Here is a 262-nt window from a genome sequence, read left to right on the forward strand (position 1 = left end):
AATAGACTCAAAATACCAAGAGGAGAATGGAGGAGAAGGGATTACAGGGTAGCCATCCCCATTTGGGCAGGGGGTGATTTTTTTCACTTTCTGTCTCTTTGTCTCTCTGTGTCTGGAGTCACTCAAGGTCCTTTTTTTCCCATCTTATCCTATACTTAAAAATGTATGTACTTTGGTTAAGGTGCTGTAGAGGTGGATTTCAAAGTCACTTTTTGAGAACTAGCCACCCCAGATGGTTCCCATGTATGTGAGAAATACTTAT

The sequence above is a fragment of the Tupaia chinensis genome, unplaced genomic scaffold (assembly GCF_000334495.1).
Source record: "Tupaia chinensis unplaced genomic scaffold, TupChi_1.0 Scaffold138153_1, whole genome shotgun sequence".
Lineage (NCBI taxonomy): Eukaryota > Metazoa > Chordata > Mammalia > Scandentia > Tupaiidae > Tupaia > Tupaia belangeri.